This window comes from Globicephala melas, chromosome 5 (assembly GCF_963455315.2).
Source record: "Globicephala melas chromosome 5, mGloMel1.2, whole genome shotgun sequence".
Lineage (NCBI taxonomy): Eukaryota > Metazoa > Chordata > Mammalia > Artiodactyla > Delphinidae > Globicephala > Globicephala melas.
This window is the reverse complement of record NC_083318.1, coordinates 74,941,044-74,960,843: the sequence shown is the minus strand read 5'-3', so window position 1 is coordinate 74,960,843 and position 19,800 is coordinate 74,941,044. Positions and strand designations below refer to the sequence as shown.

The 19,800-nt window shown below is 42.9% G+C and overlaps 1 protein-coding gene across 1 annotated transcript in view; it reads left to right on the top strand.

Annotated features, from left to right (window-relative positions):
* NMU (neuromedin U) overlaps positions 1 to 19,800 on the top strand; it is a 247,265-nt gene that overhangs the window by 35,263 nt on the left and 192,202 nt on the right. The window lies entirely within an intron of this gene.

Sequence of the window (19,800 nt, the reverse complement as noted above, 5' to 3'; positions counted from 1 at the left end):
GCCCCCTCAAATTCATATGTTGAAACCCTAACCCCTAGTGTGATGGTATTAGGAGGTGAGGCCTTTGGGAGGTGATTAGGTCATGAGAGTGGAGCCCTCATGAATGGGATTAGTGTCCTTATAAAAGAGACCCCAGAGAGCTCCCTTGCCCCTTCCGTGAGGAGGACACAGGGAAAAGAAGCAGAAAGCAGGCCCTCACCGGAAACTGAATCTGTTGGCACCTTGAACTTAAACTTCCCAGCCTCCAGAACAATGAGAAATAAATTCTGTTGTTTAAGCCACTCAGTCTATAGTATTGTTATGGCCGCCCGAACAGACTAAGCATGAGTGTGTGTGTGTGTGTGTGTGTGTCTGTGTGTCTGTGTGTCTGTGTGTGTACACACTTTGATGATTTAGGATAGATTCCAAATAGATGTACTTTGTAAGGTGTTTTCTCTTGTTTCTATTTGTTTTCTTCCAGGTATGGATACTCCATATAGTCCCATAACTCTGACTGTTGTAAGAGTTATTAGAGAGCACAGCCCTATCCCTGAGAGGAGAAGAAATGCAGTTCCTTCTTTTCATGCCCATTCTTCCCCGACATCTTAACATTCACCGACGAGGCCTTGCTGAGAGACTCAGTATCTGAGACTTCAGCTTATCACTAATGTTGCAGAATGTGTCACTGTTGGAAGGCTTCAGTGGTTCACAGTCAGTGCCAGAGTCCTCATTAGGAAAGGGTTTCTCTGACTCAGCCAGAGAAGGAGTACATTTCTCGCTCGGAATACTCAGAGGCAGTTTCCTTTTAAAAACAAAAAAAGAAGTTCTAAAAGTACTCTGTGAAAAAATGTTCTTTTGACAAGATATATACACAAATCCATTTTCAGGGAAGAGTTTTTCTTTTCATACAATTTTATAAACATTTAAAGAGAGACGATAAAAGAAAGGTTTGTATTTTCTTCCATATGCTGTAGAATAACACGAAGAACCAGTTTTTGTTTGCTTTTACTTGGTTCCATGGGATACATGATTTAAGTTCATAAAGAGACAGAAAGTAGTGAAAAGAATAAAATTATTTTTATAGAATGGCCTCTTTTGGGGCTTCCCTGGTGGTGCAGTGGTTGAGAGTCCGCCTGCCGATGCAGGGGACGTGGGTTTGTGCCCCGGTCCGGGAAGATCCCACATGCCGCGGAGCGGCTGGGCCCGTGAGCCATGGCCGCTGAGCCTGCGCATCCAGAGCCTGTGCTCCGCAACAGGAGAGGCCACAGCAGTGAGAAGCCCGCGTACCACAAAAAAAAAAAAAAAAAAAAAAAAAAAGAATGGCCTCTTTTGTGGGTGCTAAAATATACATAGCAGTTAGATACTTCTAAACAAAAAAAAAAATTCTTATTTTGAAGATAAAAGCATTTCAAATTAGTTAATGGAGAGAAAGTCGCATTACTTGATATCCAGCTAATAATGGCAAATTCATAATAAGTGCTAATGGTCATATAGTACTTACTTACTATGTGACAAGAGCTATTCTAAGAGCTTTACAGATGTTAGCTTTTTAATCTTCCCACCAATCCTAGGAGGTAGGTATTATTGTTATTCAAATTTTGTATGTGAGAAAACTTTCATAAAAGTTACCACTTCCCTGCCCCATGTCACATTGTAGTGAGACTGGATTTGAGTTCCTGCATCCTGCTCTACAATCTGTGCTCTCAACCATGCGGTCTTCCTGCCTTGTTCTCATTTGACCATGAGTAGTATTTTAAAACTTTGCTACAAAGGTGTAGATACATCTCTTAGGACATTTAATCTGTAAATAAAGGTACCATTTTCTTGTCTTAGCCTTTTTTCCAACTGCCTTTTCATTTTTAGACCTTTTAATTCAGCCTGTGTCCACAAAGATATCAGCGGTCCAGGACTAGTGAGGATGAGCTCCTCTTATAGTAGGTGCTTAATAAACATCTCTTGAATGAATTAAAATGCAGTTATCATTCTTAAAGAAAGGCTTTAAGTTTTCCGTTCCTATATGAACAAATCCAAATAAAACCAGATGTTTTAAGGTCAATATACAACATACAAAGGACAGCTATTGTTTTTATTTGCCTAGCACTCTCCTTTCTTCTGGTTGAAGAATCCATCTGTTCTATGGAGAAGCCACTCCATGCATAGTGGTGGGGCTGCTCCTCCTACCACTTGGTTGGTCACAGCACAGGTATGAGCACATGACCCTGGCCTGCTGGTCACAGGGGAATCTATGACCTGAACCTGATTGGTTCAGGACTGTGTGGTGATCCAAGTAGGATGGTGCCTAACCTATTGTCTCTCCAAATCCACCCTTCTTTGCCTTGCTTTTTGATCTTAAAGCTGGGCCCTTTACCTGCTAATGGAATACTAAACTTCATCAATAGAAGACAATAGAATGACCCTGCATGGGAATAGCAGGAGGAAGATACTTCCCTTCCTGCTTCTGGTCCTCCATCATCACTACTATTTAGGATGGGAGCCTAGCAAGTGCACAGGAGAATTCTAGCTGTGCCCTCAGGCCATGCTCTTATCAACAGCAGCCACCTATCCCCTCTGGCAACAGTTGACTCTTGTACGGATCAGCTGCAGCCTGTCCACACCCTCTCTCAAGGGCAAGCTGCTTCTATAGCTTGGCCCTGGCTGGTGCCCTGTGGCAAGTTTCTTGGCCAGCAGCAAGCTTCTGGCCCTTGTGTTAGTTCTGCCCTCTTCAAAGAGGCCTGAATCTCATCCTGGGTGGAGAGGGGTCTCCTTTGGTCCTTAGTCTTTTATTGTTCAGTCATCCTTAATCTAAAGTAAATAACTGCTGTTTTGTATCTGTTCCCTGATCCAATATCCAATGTGGTTTTTATCTCCAGACTGGATACTGACTGATGTAAACGTCCATCAGTTTCCTCTCTGAAATTTTACATAGGGAATCTGGGGGAAAAGAGATGGCTTCTCTCCTTACAGAATCGAGAGCTGTAAGTATAAAGTAAGCTGGAGCTGCTTGAGGCCATTGTCCCCAAACACAGAGAAGCTATTTGGAGTTTAAAAAAAAAAAAAAGATGAGGTCATGAATAGAGATAAATAGATGTGAGAGACAAATGAAGATGGAGAGAATTCTGATGACATCATTTGACCTCTTATACCCAGCCATGCCTGTAAATTTTTTTTTAAATTCTATTTAAAAAACCATTTTATTGGAGTATAGTTGATTTACAATGTTGTGTTAGTTTCTGCTGTACAGCAAAGTGAATCAGTTATACATATACATATATCCGCTCTTTTTTAGATCTTTTTTCCATATAGGTCGTTACAGAGTATTGAATAGAGTTCCCTGTGCTATACAGTAGGTCCTTATTAATTATCTATTTTATATATACTAGTGTGTATATGTCAATCCCAATCTCCCAATTATCCCTCTCCTCGCCTTTCCCCCTCCATTTTTTTTCTTAAGCAAGTTTGAGTTAGATTTCTGTCTCTTGAAATTGAAAGAACACTAATTATGATACAAAGTAGTTTTGCCATAAAAGAAGTAACCAGTCTTATTCATTTTTCATTTTTTGTTTTAATAGTATCTTTAATTTTTAAAAGGATCACTTATCTAATTTTTGTTCACAATCTCCCAAAGGCAGACTCAGAAGGCTGTCTGCTGTCAGCCCTCCTTCACTGAAGGGGGATTGGGGCCATGTGTTGCAGTGTCCACCTCAGGGATGCCTACCTTAGTCTGAGGGCCTCCCTGAGAGAGTGACCACCACTGAAATGACACACAATCGTATATGAGAGTTGTCCAACTCCAGCAAAGTTTAAGAGTCAAAGAGAGGATGTATTAACCTGTCACTCAACATACCTTTACTGAGTCTCTCCAATATTATGTACAAAGGATCGTGGTGGGTGTCAGGGACACAAAACTAAATAAACTCCCTCCCATACTTTTAAGGAGATTGTATCAATATTAACCGTGTGTTTTATTTTCTGTACTCTGTTGGTTTAACATCTGCGGGCTTGCTGACCCTGGAAGGGTCACACCCACATCACCTTCTTTATCAGGTTCTCATACTCTGGGCCACTTGTCATAATCACCGCAGAGCCATGTAGCAGACATACAGGGACAGCCCCTAGCCCCAGAGCCTGCTGAACTTAATCAAGCTAGCCAATCCTAAGCCTGCTTACCCTACCTTGCTTTTTCCTTCCCTTTCCTTCTGGTGGAAACCACAATAAAGACATTTGCCCATGATTTCCCCCTCCCCCTCTGCCTCCTGACAGACCCCGGTGCTCCCCTTGTGGTCCCCTGTGGTGTGGCATGGCATGCCCCCTCCTCTTGGGATCTGTGAATTTAACAAACCATCTCTTCAGTGACAATTGTCTCCTGAACTTTTGATCTTATTGAACCTCCAATATCCTATTTCTATACTATATTTAAAAACAGAGACCATATTAGGGAAATTAAAAAATTTTTTCCTACTCCCAACTAATCTAAAGCTCATTGAAAACAGAGGCCGTGCCCACCTGTTCACCGTTGTATCCTTACCAGTAACTCAGTTACTATTATAATTATCACCACTGAATTTCCAAGCGTTGTTCATCTTGTATCACTTATATTCATTTCTTCTGTCTGATTTCTACTGATTCCACTCCACTCCAGGCTCTTATTGGCAGCTAAGTAGGCTCGCTCTTCTGGTCATTCCCTGCATCTTTCCCTCTTTCACCTGTTCACTGTCAGTTCAAATAGCACTAGACCCACAAAGCCTCTTCTGACTCTCTCAACTACGTGTATGCCTTGTGTTTCATTAACTGCCACGCTGATTTCTTTCAAATTTAATTGCACATTCTACCACTTGTTCTAGTTATCTGTGGCCTTGTTTTAACTCTATCAGATTGTGAGCCCCTTGAATGAGAGAGCCATATTTTTAGACATCTCTGTATTCTTAACTCCTGGCACAGTGCCTGGAAGGAGGTGCTCCATTACTGTTGAATGCATAGAAAAATACTGGAGTATAAATTCCTTGAAGTCAGGGACCATGTTTTACTTCTCTTTGTATATCTTGGAATACCTACCTATAGATGATCTATAAACACTTAGTGAATTGAGTAAGCCTGTAAGGTACATGGAATAAGTAGTATTAATAATCTCATTTGACAGATAAGGAAACTGAGGCTCAGAGAAGTTAATGCTTTTCCCAAGGTCACCAAGTTAGTATGAAGTAGTATAGCTGGATTAGAACCCAGGTACTTTGCCATCTACCAGAGTACTTCTCACTACCCACCATCACAGTAATAGCTGGCATACCTGAGTCATTCTTGCATACTAGAAGATAAGGATGTCCTCTCACAGGGCAAGATCTTGTTCTCTATTATATATGTTGTTGTGGACTGAATGTTTATGTCTCCCCAAAATTCGTATGTTAAATCCTAACTCCCAATGTGATGGTATTACCAGGTGGGGCCTTTGAGAAGTAATTAGGTCAGGAGGGTAGAGCCCTCATAATGGGATTATAAGAAGAGGCTAACAGCTAGTTTACTCTCTTTCCTTCATATGAGGATACAAGGAGAAACCAGCTGTCTGCAACCCAGAAGAGGGTTCTCACCAGAATCCGACCATGCTGGCACTGATCTCAGACTCCCAGCCTACAGAACTATGAGAGATAAATGTTTGTTGATAAGCCATCCAGCTTATGGTACTTTGTTATAATGGCCCAAATTGACAATGACATAAGTTTTTGAAATCTGCTTGATTTTCATAAGATTAGAAATGTATCATGACCTTTATTGACAACAAATACTTGGATATGTCTCCAGTATTGATCTAATAAAATGTGAAGATGTAAAATAGCATTTCTGCATAAGATGAGGAATTGGCAGGTATGAGGAATTTAGCATTATTTTCTCGAGAATGACACATTGTAAATTGATCTGAATCTCTTTGATTTCCCAGAATTTTTACTGGCTGAGTGTATTCCACACACCACCCCTTCTACCTTGGCAATATCTCATGAGCTATTGATAAATTATTAAGCTCTGATGCAAACCCAAGTGCCAGCATTAACCATAAAATTGTGTATTCATCAGGGTCTAGTCAAGAGGCAGAAAACACAATGGTTATTTTGACAGAGAAAAATTAATATGAAGACGATATAAAGAGTCTTTATTGAAAAGGTAAAAGAAGCACTCAGTGTCATGGAGGTAGCAGGAAGCTACCACCACCTTAGGACTAGGGAAACAAAGGAAAGAAGTTGAAATTATTAAGACTTAGAAACTAAGAGGAGAAGCCTCCTGGAGCTGAAAGTCAGGTCTCTGAGGAGGGGTGCTGTTAGGCTGGTGTGTTGAGAAATGTACTTGGGATTGTTTTTAATCAGGTATGGAGGGCTTCCCTCGTGGCACAGTGGTTAAGAATCCGCCTGCCAATGCAGGGGACATGGGTTCAAGCCCTGGTCCAGGAAGATCCCACATGCCACAGAACAACTAAGCCCATGTGCCGCAACTACTGAGCCTATGCTCTAGAGCCCATGACCCACAACTACTGAGCCCGTGCACCTACAGCCCATGCTCTGCAACAAGAGAAGCCACCACAATGAGAAGCCTGCGCACCGCAATGAAGGGTAGCCCCTGCTCACCGCAACTAGAGAAAACCCGTGCGCAGCAACGAAGACCCAACGCAGCCAAAAATAAATAAATAAATTTATATAAAAAAAATTAGGTGTGGTAAGACATGCAGACAGAAATGGTTTTCATGCAGGAGGAAATTTATACTCATAGATGTCTGGAAACAGGAGGTACAACATTCCACCCAGGGCTGCATAGGGAAGCACCAGGGTGGGTCAGGAGGCAGAAGGAAGAGGAGAAAGCATGGGCACAAGCTTTACCGTGATCTCTTCAGGAAAGGCAAAGCAGGGCACGTTAAACAGTTTAGGATTGGGTAGTTTGAATAATTTCTTCAGGTTCTGGGCTATAGTAGTGGTTCCTAGCTATCTAGTACCTGGCTCTGGAGTGATTTAGGGCAGGGGGAATATTGGCTTGGTGTGTGAGAGTTTGATAAAAGAGGTGGTTGGAGTATGGGCTCTGGATTGGTTGATTTGCATATAAAGGCATGCTCATGACAAGTTGTTTCCATCTCTAGAAACTAGCCAATCCTGGGAGGGGCAGCCCTCCAGGGTCTGCAAGGCCCCCACAATGTCAAAGTATCATAAAATATAGAAAACAAAAACCATGAGTAATAGAGCTGGGCTGGTGTTTCTAAGTTCCGAGGGCTGCCACCTGCTTTCCTAGGCTTCTCTTCCCATAAATTAAACCTCCTCCCTCCTTCAGGATCCGAGAGGGTAGCTAGCATATACCTTTCAACAGGAAGAGAGTTTCTGCCCTAATCATTGAACTTAATGGCAATTCAAAGAGTCTATACTAGAAGTGACTACCTAAGTATTCTAGATATCCTAGAAGAATAAACACACCCATCTCCTCACCTTACTTGAAGACTTTCTCTTTTAGATTCTATGTTCATTACTAAACATCAAATATCTGCAGAGAGCAGTGATGTTAAACTGCTTTTTAAACTGGAGACAAAAGTGGGGGCCTGTGATGAACATTATGTTACCTTCTATCTCTTCTGTGCTTCCTCCTGTATGTCCCATCTCCCCATTATCAGGACTCAGATTTCAGGGAAAAAAAAATTTTTTTTCTAAGATAATTGCCAGCTGAGTTTGTGAAAGGATATTTTTAATCTGTAAGAATTTTATTTCTCCAAAATGGAAACTTTTATGGTTTGAGTTGACTGAAAAGCAGAGCCCAAGACAAAGCCTTCATGTGAATGTTTTATTGGGGGGTGCAATCCCAGGACAGCAAGAGTGAGGAAAAAGGGAGTGTGAGGCAGAGAAGGGTGGACCACTCCTGCACTGGCCACAGCTTCAAAAGAAAACACAGCTGGACATTTGCTCACACACGATGTCTCCAGATAGGCCATATGGAACCACTGCATGTTGAAGCACTTCATTGCGGGAAAGAAACGAAATGAATTTACCTGTTGGTTCCCTCCTTATGACTCTCATCAGTCAAAATTTGCCCCATTTTTGTTGTGTTACTTGACCCCTTTGGACATCTGATGGGAAATTCATATCCCAGGCTTCGCAGCCCAGAGCCCCTGTGGGTCTGTAAGAGCTGCCATGGCTTCTGCTACGGTGGGCCATGCCAGCCTCCAGTCTTCCCCCCGTAGAAGAAGGAGACTTCAGCAGTGTTCGGTGGAGCGGCAATGGTGGCAGTAGGCAGAGCTCTCAAGTTGCAAGTGGCAAAGAGCCCATGTGAGGATGCACATAAATTGCATCTGATATAGATAGTAATGGGTAAGGAATAAATCAGAGGTTGGAAATATCTGTAAATACAAATGAAATTAATTGGAGAGATGAAAAGTCCCAGAATGATATGTCTGGACTATGCGTTTACAGAACATCGGAACCAGAGGTCTCTATCAACGCATGGAACCAGCGCGTGTGTGGGGGTGGGGAAGCCCTGCCTCAGGAGGGCAGGAGACCTCGTCCCAGTTCCCTGTCTTCCCTTAGCTGTGGCAGGATCTTAAATTAGTTTCTTCTCTCTGAGCCTCTGCTGCCTTATTTAAGAAATGAAAGAGAATCAAAGCTGACGTTTTTCTGTTCTAAGATACATGTTTCAGAGAAACAATTTTACAGGAGTAATCTACATGTACAGTCTTTTCAAATTTCATTATAAGAAAATGAGGAATTATAATCAAGAGCATCACAAGACAGAAACCCATTTTTTAAAATATCTCTACTGGAGTGTAATCGCTTTATGGTGTGTTAGTTTCTGCTTTATAACAAAGTGAATCAGCTATACACATACATATATCCCCATACCTCCTCCCTCTTGAGCCTCCCTCCCACCCTCCCTACCCCAACCCTCTAGGTGGTCACAGAGCACCTAGCTGATCTCCCTGTGCTATGCGGCTGCTTCCCACTAGCTATTTTACATTTGGTAGTATATCTAAGTCCATGGCACTCTCTCACTTCGTCCCAGCTTACCCTTCCCCCTCCCCGTGTCCTCAAGTCCACTCACTAGTAGGTCTGCATCTTTATTCCCGTCTTGCCCCTAGGTTCTTCATGACCAATTTTTTTTCTTTTTTTTAGTTTCCATATATATGTATTAGCATACAGTATTTTTCTCTTTCTGACTTACTTCACTCAGTATGACAGGGTCTATCCACCTCACTACAAATAACTCAATTTTGTTTCTTTTTACGGCTGAGTAATATTCCACTGTATATATATGCCACATCTTCTTTATCCATTCATCGGTCAATGGACACTTAGGTTGCTTCCATGTCCTGGCTATTGTAAATAGAGCTGCAATGGACATTGTGGTACATGATTCTTTTTGAATTATGGTTTTCTCAGGGTATATGCCCAGTAGTGGGATTGCTGGGTTGTATGGTAGTTCTCTTTTTAGTTTTTTAAGGAACCTCCATACTGTTCTCCATAGTGGCTGTATCAATTTACATTCCCACCAACAGTGCAAGAGGGTTCCCTTTTCTCCACACTCTCTCCAGCATGTATTGGTTGTAGATTTTTTTGATGATGGCCATTCTGACTGGTGTGAGATGATATCTCATTGTAGTTTTGATTTGCATTTCTCTAATGATTAATGATGTTGAGCATTCTTTCATGTGTTTGTTGGCTATCTGTATATCTTCTCTGGAGAAATGTCTATTTAGGTCTTCTGCCCATTTTTGGATTGGATTGTTTGTTTTTTTGATATTGAGCTGCATGAGCTGCTTGTAAATTTTGCAGATTAATCCTATGTCAGTTGATTCATTTGCAAATATTTTCTCCCATTCTGATGGTTGTCTTTTTGTCTTGTTTAAGGTTTCCTCTGTTGAGCAAAAGCTTTTCAGTTTCATTAGGTCCCATTTATTTTTGTTTTTATTTCCATTTCTCTACGAGGTGGATCAAAAAGGATCTTGCTGTGATTTATGTCATAGAGTATTCTGCCTATGTTTTCCTCTAAGAGTTTGACAGTGTCTGGCCTTACATTTAGGTCTTTAATCCATTTTGAGTTTATTTTTGTGTATGGTGTTAGGGAGTGTTCTAATTTCATTTTTTACATGCAGCTGTCCAGTTTTCCCAGCACCATTTACTGAAGAGACTGTCTTCTCCACTGTATATTCTTGCCTCCTTTATCATAGATAAGGTAACCATATGTGTGTGGGTTTACCTCTGGGCTTTCTATCCTGTTCCATTGATCTATATTTCTGTTTTTGTGCCATACCATACTGTCTTGATTACTGTAGCTTTGTAGTATAGTCTGAAGTCAGGGAGCCTGATTCTTCCAGCTCCATTTTTCTTTCTCAAGATTGCTTTGGCTATTCGGGGTCTTTTGTGTTTCCATACAAATTATGAAATTTTTTGTTCTAGTTCTGTGAAAAATGCCAGTGGTAGTTTGATAGGGATTGCATTCAATCCCTAGATTGCTTTGGGTAGTAGAGTCATTTTCACAATGTTGATTATTCCAATCCAAGAACATGGTATATCTCTCCATCTATTTGTATCATCTTTAATTTCTTTCATCAGTGTCTTATATTTTTCTGCAGACAGGTCTTTTGTCTCTTTGGGTAGGTTTACTCCTAGGTATTATATTCTTTTTGTTGCAGTGGTAAATGGGAGTGTTTTCTTGATTTCACTTTCAGATTTTTCATCATTAGTGTATAGGAATGCAAGAGATTTCTATGCATTAATTTTGTATCCTGCTACTTTACCAAATTCATTGATTAGCTCTAGTAGTTTTCTGGTAGCATCTTTAGGATTCTCTATGTATAGTATCATGTCATCTGCAAACAGTGACAGCTTAACTTCTTCTTTTCCGATTTGTATTCCTTTTATTTCCTTTTCTTCTCTGATTGCTGTGGCTAAAACTTCCAAAACTATGTTGAATAAGAGTGGTGAGAGTGGGCAACCTTGTCTTGTTCCTGATCTTAGTGGAAATGCTTTCAGTTTTTCACCATTGAGGATGATGCTGGCTGTGGGTTTGTCATATATGGCCTTTATTATGTTGAGGAAAGTTCCCTCTATGCCTACTTTCTGCAGAGTTTTTATCATAAGTTGGTGTTGAATTTTGTCAAAAGCTTTCTCTGCATCTATTGAGATGATCATATGGTTTTTCTCCTTCAATTTGTTAATGTGGTGTATCACGTTGATTGATTTGTGTATATTGAAGAATCCTTGCATTCCTGGAATAAACCCCTCTTGATCATGGTGTATGATCCGTTTAATGTGCTGTTGGATTCTGTTTGCTAGTATTTTGTTGAGGATTTTTGCATCTATGTTCATCAGTGATATTGGCCTGTAGTTTTCTTTCTTTGTGACATCCGTGTCTGGTTTTGGTATGAGGGTGATGGTGGCCTCATAGAATGAGTTTGGAAGTGTTCCTCCCTCTGCTATATTTTGGAAGAGTTTGAGAAGGATAGGTGTTAGCTCTTCTCTAAATGTTTGATAGGATTCGCCTGTGAAGCCATCTGGTCCTGGACTTTTGTTTGTTGGAAGAGTTTTAATCACAGTTTCAATTTCAGTGTTTGTGATTTGTGTGTTCATATTCTATTTCTCCCTGGTTCAGTCTCAGAAGGTTGTGCATATCTAAGAATTTGTCCATTTCTTCCAGGTTGTCCATTTTATTGGCATAGAGTTGCTTGTAGTAATCTCTCATGATCTTTTGTATTTCTGCAGTGTCAGTTGTTACTTCTCCTTTTTCATTTCTAATTCGATTGATTTGAGTCTTCTCCCTTTTGTTCTTGATGAGTCTGGCTAATGGTTTATCAATTTTGTTTATCTTCTAAAAGAACCAGCTTTTAGTTTTATTGATCTTTGCTATCATTTCCTTCATTTCTTTTTCATTTATTTCTGATCTGATTTTTATGATTTCTTTCCTTCTGCTTTCTTTGGGGTTTTTTTGTTCTTCTTTCTCTAATTGCTTTATGTGCAAGGTTAGGTTGTTTATTTGAGATGTTTCCTGTTTCTTAAGGTAGGATTGTATTGCTATAAACTTCCCTCTTAGAACTGCTTTTGCTGCATCCCATGGATTCTGGGTCGTTGTGTCTCCACTGTCATTTGTTTCTAGGTATTTTTTTATTACCTCTTTGATTTCTTCAGTGATCACTTCGTTATTAAGTAGTGTATTGTTTAGCCTCCATGTGTTTGTAGTTTTTACAGATCATTTCCTGTAATTGATATCTAGTCTCATAGCATTGTGGTCGGAAAAGATACTTGATAAAATTTCAATTTTCTTAAATTTACCAAGGCTTGATTTGTGACCCAAGATATGATCTATCCTGGAGAATGTTCCATGAGCACTTGAGAAAGATGTGTATTTTGTTGTTTTTGGATGGAATGTCCTATAAATATAAATTAAGTCCATCTTGTTTAATGTATCACTTAAAGCTTGTGTTTCCTTATTTATTTTCTTGTTGGATGATCTGTCCATTGGTGAAAGTGGGGTGTTAAAGTCCCCTGCTATGAATGTGTTACTGTCAATTTCCCCTTTTATGGCTGTTAGTATTTGCCTTATGTATTGAGGTGCTCCTATGTTGGGTGCATAAATATTTACAATTGTTATATCTTCTTCTTGGATTGATCCCTTGATCCATCATGTAGTGTCCTTCTTTGTCTCTTCTAATAGTCTTTATTTTAAAGTCTGTTTTGTCTGATATGAGAATTGCTACTCCAGCTTTCTTTTGGTTTCCATTTGCATGAAATATCTTTTTCCATCCCCTTACTTTTAGTCTGTATGTGTCTCTAGGTCTGAAATGGGTCTCTTGTAGACAGCAAATATATGGGTCTTGTTTTTGTATCCATTCAGCCAATCTGTGTCTTTTGGTGGGAGCATTTAGTCCATTTACATTTAAGGTAATTATCAATATGTATGTTCCTATTCCCATTTTCTTAATTGTTTTGGGTTTGTTATTGTAGGTCTTTTCCTTCTCTTGTGTTTCCTGCCTAGAGAAGTTCCTTTAGCAGTTGTTGTAAAGCTGGTTTGGTGGTGCTGAACTCTCTCAGCTTTTGCTTGTCTGTAAAAGTTTTAATTTCTCCATCAAATCTGAATGAGATCTTTGCTGGGTAGAGTAATCTTGGTTGCAGGTTTTTCTCCTTCATCACTTTAAATATGTCCTGCCAGTCCCTTCTGGCTTGCAGAGTTTCTGCTGAAATATCAGCAGTTAACCTTATGGGGATTCTGTTGTGTGTTATTTGTTGTTTTTCCCTTGCTGCTTTTAATATGTTTTCTTTGTATTTAATTTTTGACAGTTTGATTAATATGCGTCTTGGCGTATTTCTCCTTGGATTTATCCTGTATTGCACTCTCTGTGCTTCCTGGACTTGATTAACTATTTCCTTTCCCATATTAGGGAAGTTTTCAACTATAATCTCTTCAAATATTTTCTCAGTCCCTTTCTTTTTCTCTTCTTCTTCTGGAACCCCTATAATTCGAATGTTGGTGCGTTTAATGTTGTCCCAGAAATCTATGAGACTGTCCTCAGTTCTTTTCATTCTTTTTTCTTTATTCTGCTCTGCAGTAGTTATTTCCGCTATTTTATCTTCCAGGTCACTTATCCGTTCTTCTGCCTCAGTTATTCTGCTATTGATCCCATCTAGGGTATTTTTAATTTCATTTATTGTGTTGTTCGTCGTTGTTTGTTTCATCTTTAGTTCTTCTAGGTCCTTGTTAAATGTTTCTTGCATTTTGTCTATTCTATTTCTAAGATTTTGGATCATCTTTACTTTCATTATTCTGAATTCTTTTTCAGGTAGACTGCCTATTTCCTCTTCATTTGTTAGGTCTGGTGGGTTTTTATCTTGCTCCTTCATCTGCTGTGTGTTTTTCTGTCTTCTCATTTTGCTTATCTTACTGTTTGGGGTCTCCTTTTTACAGGCTGCAGGTTCGTAATTCCTGTTGTTTTTGGTGTCTGTCCCCAGTGGCTAAGGTTGGTTCAGTGGGTTGTGTAGGCTTCCTGGTGGAGGGGACTAGTGCCTGTGTTCTGCTGGATGAGGCTGGATATTGTCTTTCCGGTGGGAAGGTCCACATGTGGTGGTGTGTTTTGGGGTGTGTGTGGACTTATTATGATTTTAGGCAGCCTCTCTGCTAATGGGTGTGCTTGTGTTCCTGTCTTGCTAGTTGTTTGACATAGGATGTCCAGCACTGTAGCTTGCTGGTCGTTGAGTGAAGCTGGGTGCTGGTGTTGAGATGGAGATTGCTGGGAGATTTTCGCCATTTGATATTATGTGGAGCTGGGAGGTCTCTTGTGGACCAGTGTCCTGAAGTTGGCTCTCCCACCTCAGAGGCACAGCACTGACTCCTGGCTGCAGCACCAAGAGCCTTTCATCCACATGGCTCAGAATAAAAGGGAGAAAAAGTAGAAAGAAAGAATTAGTAGAAGTAGAAAGAAAGAAAGGAGGGAGGGAGGGAGGGAGGAAGGAGGGAAGGAAGGAAAAAAGGAAGAAAGAAGATAAAGTAAAATAAAATAAGGTAAAATATAATGAAGTTATTAAAATAAAAAAATAATTATTGAGAGGAAAATAAAAAAAAATTTAAAAAAACAACAACGGACGGATAGAACCCTAGGACAAATGGTGGAAGCAAAGCTATACAGACAAAATCTCACACAGAAGCATACACATACACACTCACAAAAAGAGGAAAAGGGGAAAAAATCATAAATCTTGCTCTCAAAGTCCACCTCCTTAATTTGGGATGATTCGTTGTCTATTCATGTATTCCACAGATGCAGGGTACATCAAGTTGATTGTGGAGCTTTAATCTGCTGCTTATGAGGCTTCTGGGAGAGATTTCCCTTTCTCTTCTTTGTTCTCACAGCTCCCAGGGGCTCAGCTTTGGATTTGGCCCCACCTCTGTGTGTAGGTCTCCGGAGGGCGTCTGTTCTTCGCTCAGACAGGAAGGGGTTAAAGGAGCCACTGACTCGTGGGCTCTGGCTCACTCAGGCGGGGGGCGGGGGTGGGGGTGGGGTGGGGGGGTGGAGGGAGGGGCACGGAGTGCGGGGCGGGCCTGCGGCGGCAGAGGCCCGCGTGACGTTGCCCCAGCCTGAGGCGCGCCATGCGTTCCCCCCGGGGGAGTTGTCACTGGATCCCGGGACCCTGGCAGTGGCGGGCTGCACAGGCTCCCCGGAAGGGGGGTGTGGATAGTGACCTGTGCTCGCACACAGGATTCTTGGTGGCAGCAGCAGCAGCCTTAGCGTCTCATGTCGGTCTCTGGGGTCTGCACTTTTAGCCGCGGCTCGCTTTAAGCGGCGCTCTTAATCCCCTCTCCTCGCGCATCAGGAAACAAAGAGGGAAGAAAAAGTCTCTTGCCTCTTCGGCAGCTCCAGACCTTTTCCCGGACTCCCTCCCGGCCAGCTGTGGCGCACTAGCCCCCTTCAGGCTGTGTTCACGCCGCCAACCCCAGTCCTCTCCCTGCGCTCCGACCGAAGCCCGAGCCTCAGCTCGCAGCCCCGCCCGCCCTGGCGGGTGAGCAGACAGGCCTCTCGGACTGGTGAGTGCTGGTCGGCCCTGATCCTCTGTGTGGGAATCTCCCCGCTTTTTCCTCCGCACCCCTGTTGCTGCGCTCTCCTCCGCGGTTCCGAAGCTTTCCCCCTCCGCCACCCGCAGTCTCCACCCGCGAAGGGGCTTCCTAGTGTGTGGAAACGGCTCCCTCCCACTGGTGCAGGTCCCGTCCCTATACTTTCGTCTCTGTTTACTCTTTTTACTTTTGCCTTACCAAGGTACGTGGGGAGTTTCTTGCCTTTTGGGAGGTCTGAGGTCTTCTGCCAGCGTTCAGTAGGTGTTCTGTAGGAGTTGTTCCACGTGTAGATGTATTTCTGGTGTATCTGTGGGGAGGAAGATGATCTCCGCGTCTTCCCTTCCGCCATCTTCCCGGAAGCTCTCTACAGACCGTCAACCCCCACGTTCTAACAATGAAATATCTTCTTGAAAGTTAATAAAAACATAAAGCACTTTTAAGAGCTATGTATTTCATGTACACTTAACATCGTACATTCTAAACAGTTCATACTACTGTTACGGCAAAAGAGAATAAAAAATTATACTTCTATCAGGGACAAAATGAAGTAGGTGAAAAAGTTTATTTAAATAGACTTCTGACAGATAAAACATTTTCTAACATGTTCAGCAACTGATCTGAGGCAACATAAAACTACAAATTAAATATTTAATTCTTCACTATTGGAAATGATAAAGCATAGTAGAAATTCTTCAGTAAATGCAATGTAATATTTAGTGTATCAGATGCATCAAATATGATACAGTCTAGAGTCTGTGTGTGAGATAATAGAAAATATATATATTGGTCTATGTCCCTGGTTCCTGACACAGTGCTCCCCAAACCTTTGTAAATTCTCAAGTGGCAAGGGCACTAGAAGCATCTTTTTTTCTATTGCATCGACTCTGAGTGGGCTCCTAGATGGGGGCTGGTCACCAGAAAGACCACGCCATACTTAGAAGCTTGAAATTTTCAGGCCTGCTCCCCATTTCTCCAGAGAGGGCAGAGGGGATGGACATGGAGTTAATAATTGATCGTGCCTACGTGAGGAAGCGTCCATAATCCCAGTGGTACTCTTTGGAGAGCTTCCAGCCCAATGAATACATTCACCTTTGGAGGGGTGATGTACCCCAGCTCCACGGGGATGGGGGTTTCTGCGGCGGCACCCTCTCAGACTATGTATGTTTTCATCTGGCTGTTCATCTGTATCCCTTACTTATCCTTTAACAAACTGGTAAACATCAGTAAGTTTTTCCCTGAGTTCTGTAAGCTATTCTAGCAAATAATCGAATCAAAGGGGAAGTGGTGGTGGGAAATCAGACCGAAGTTGTGGGTAACCTGGGGACCTGCTACTTGGGATTGGTATCTGAAGTAGGGTGGGAGCAGTCTTGTAGGACTGAGCCCTTAACCTCTGGGATCTGACATTGTCTCCAGGTAGATAGTGTTAGATTTGAGTTAAATTGTAGGGTACTCAGCTGGTGAGGTAGGGAATTGCTTGATGTGGGAAAAACCTCCATATACTTGGTGTCCAGAGGTGAAGTGTTTTGTGTGAGTAGCAAAGGAGAAACACAGAAGAAAGACACAGCAGGAGAACTGTAGGTTAATTCCAATGCACTGTTTCTCTCCTAGGACCCTCCACTCTTGAAGGTCTCTGAAAAGACAATGTAAACTTGTTATTTTTTCTCTCCAAGAAAACATAAAAAGGCAATCTTCTTCTTCATTTGTATTTTCTCCCAACTGAACATTGCTGTAGAGAGATTCCATATATTACTGGCATAATTCCATTTTGAGGCCTTTGTAATGGAAGGAACCTGTTACGTGGCAGGTGTCTGACGAAATTGTAGGTGTTTGACGAAATTCTAAGTACTTGAAAACAACCAAAGTGTATCTAACTTCGTTTCCCAGGAAACTTAAAGCAAACGGGGCTATTCTGCTGTTAAGTTGCCCCACCCAAACGGGCAATCACATAAATCGGCCTAGTAAAAGACCTCCTAGGGCCCTTTCAGCCGTCATCTACACTACAGCCAGTCTCTTGGCTTTCACTGCCCAAGTTCCCTCAAGTTCTGCTTGTGGTTGTTTAAAGCCCGTCCTTACAGTTTTTGCCAAGAAGGCCCAGATGCAGCAGGTCTCACGATGTTTCAGTAAACGAGTTTGACCGCAGGATCAGGAGGTGGATTTGAGGTCCACTTCGCAGAGGAGCTCGCCGCGGGGAAGCTCCACGCCCAGCGCGGGACAGGGCGTCTCCTGGATCCGGGCTCAGGGCGTGCAACGAGAGGCAAGAACTCGTTTGCAGAAAGAAGTATCCGGGTAGGTGACAGCATTTCTCAACCTTGCCCTCGAGGGCGCCTCCCTGCAGATCGCTACCCCGAGGGTCTCCCTCCCCTTCGCTGAATTTATTTTAAAGTCATGTATTATTCTAAGAACGCATGCATATGTTACACTTACTTCCACAGCTTAGCCTCATTAGTTTCAGTATAAAAATAAAAGTTCACTTTTCTCCACCTCCACGCACCCATTTCCGTTCCTGCCGCAGCGGAAGGTTTGCGTGTCCTCCCCGGACCCCGCCCCTCGCCCCTCACCGCCTCCCTGTAGGGAGCGGAGCCCACGGCGTCCAGGGCAAGGGGAGGCTGAAGGCTTTCCCGTGGCCGTGGCCGGGCTTCCGAGCCCCGCCGACTCCTCCCGACCGCGGCCGGCGGGGGCTAGGGGAAGGCTCCTGCGGCCGGCCCGGATCCTGGCGCACGTCTGCGGATTGACCCAGTGCAAGAAAAGGTAACAGCCGCCCAGGGGCCTTCCCGCAGCGGCCAGGTCCGCCTCTGCCGCGAGGGCTTCCCTTGGTGTGCTTATTCCCAAAAGCCGCCGAGCTGAGGCGAGCCAGCCACCTCAGCGAGACCCGCCTCCTCGAATTCGCTGGCATTCCTTCCCTCTCCTGGGAAGCGAGTCTAGTCGCCACTGACCCATCCCACTTTCTTTAGTCAGCTGTAAGAGATGTCAATTTGGTTTCCAAAACTAGGAGAGAGAACCAGAGGAAGAGTCTAAATTTTATGTGTATTTGCTTCTGGAGAATGCAAGAACCAGAGAATTAGCCCCTGGGACTTTAAGTGTTGCTCCAAGTATGGGGTGTACCTGTGGGAACTCTGTTGCTTGAGGAAGACTGGTTTCATGATTGGGGTCACGCAGCATAGGTGAGAGAGGGGTTTTGTTTTTCCTATTACACTCTAAATGAAGACCATTTAATGAGGATCTCCCACAGAAGTAAAAAGCAGCTGATGTGGGGCTTCCCTGGTGGCACAGTGGTTAAGAATCCGCCTGCCAATGCAGGGGACACAGGTTGGAGCCCAGGTCTGGGAAGATCCCATGTGCCGCGGAGCAACCAAGCCCGTGCACCACAACTACTGAGCCTGCTCTCTAGAGACCGCGAGCCACAACTACTGAGCCCATGTGCCACAACTACTGAAGCCCATGTGCCTAGAGCCCGTGCTCCGCAACAAGAGAAGCCACTGCAACGAGAAAACTGCGCACCGCAACGAAGAGTAGCCCCCGCTCACCACAACTAGAGAAAGCCCGCATGCGCCCAGCAATGAAGACCCAAATGCAGCCAAAAATAAATGAATATAGACATAAATTATTTTTTTAAAAAAAGCAGCTGATATTGAGATACCACCATTCCCACTCTTTAAAGAGAAACAGAAGAGGTTATCCTTGCTTGATTCTGAACTTGGGGAAAATGTCAGATAAAATGGATATGTTTATCTAGGGAGTCACCTAAATGTGAAATCTTTAGATTGCCCTTAATTAAGTAATGTTGGGGCAAAAATCTCTCCCGGGTGTGCAGCTGTGTAGGGCGTTTGGATTACACTTGGGCAGTGAGACGCCCAGTGTGGACATCTCTGAAGACACAACAGCAGCAATAACATTTATTGAGCATGTGCTATGTGTGATTCTAAGCGTATGAAGTAGCTGATGTCGTTAGTCCCATTTTACAGACAAGGAAACGGAAACACTGGGTTTTTCAGGTGGGTAGGTGCCCTCATTCTCCAGCTGCTATGAGTATAGGCTGCCAACAGCTCACAGTTGTACCTTCTCTCAAGAACTGCCCTCGCTGATGGAAGCTGCCTTTCCAGGACATGCCCAGGTGGTTACACCCCAAGGCTTTCAGGTGTGGTCTGTAGCTAAAGGATGATTGCTAGGAGGGCTCCTTCCTGCTCCAGGGGGAACAGGTTGGCAGTGTCATTCCTGCTCCACAGTTGCTTGTGGGATCAGGCTGGGGTGGACTGCAGCGGCACCCACATCTTT